This window comes from Acyrthosiphon pisum, unplaced genomic scaffold, assembly GCF_005508785.2.
Source record: "Acyrthosiphon pisum isolate AL4f unplaced genomic scaffold, pea_aphid_22Mar2018_4r6ur Scaffold_20717;HRSCAF=21917, whole genome shotgun sequence".
NCBI lineage: Eukaryota > Metazoa > Arthropoda > Insecta > Hemiptera > Aphididae > Acyrthosiphon > Acyrthosiphon pisum.
The window spans coordinates 2,994-3,707 of NW_021770106.1; positions in this window are offsets into that span (position 1 = coordinate 2,994).

Consider the following 714-nt stretch of genomic DNA (forward strand, 5'->3'; position numbering starts at 1 on the left):
GTCGATACAAACCAGGTAATTAATTTATAATATAATAATATGTTAATAAATAATAATATTACAATGACTTCGTACGTTCGAACCCGACGGCCGGGAATATCGTTGATTTGCGGCGGCCGTGTAGGATCGGATTTTTTTTTCCAAGTTTTTTTTTTTTGGTATTTCACATTCTCGGAGTTTTACCTACTTTAATAAGCCTCTTACAGCTCTCTTATCATTTATTTAATTGATAAGAATTATAATTATTATCATTTTATTATCTTTCTTATCATTTTTTGCGATTTTTTTAAAAATTTAGACATTTGTTCATTTGATTATTATTTTTGTTGAGGATCATGACGTATACCTAATACCTCAACAGAACACTTTTATTTTTACTTAACTATTTAACGTGTAACTGTTAATTACTACTTATGGACTGTGATTATGTACCTATTTATTTTAACCCATTCATTGATTATGGCTCGACATAGAGTCAGACTTTAAACGTTTAACTTACGTGTTATGATTTTTAATGATTGCCTTAAACTAATATTTAGTTTTACTTTCACTTACAAACAAATGTTTGATATATGTGTACATATCTCTCTACACAACACTTTTATTTCACTTATTAGTTTTCCCTTTTGTATTTTGACTTAACTGTTTAATTGTATAACTTTGATCACTGCTTAAGAACTATTCTTTTGCTATGACTAAACATATTTTAAACTG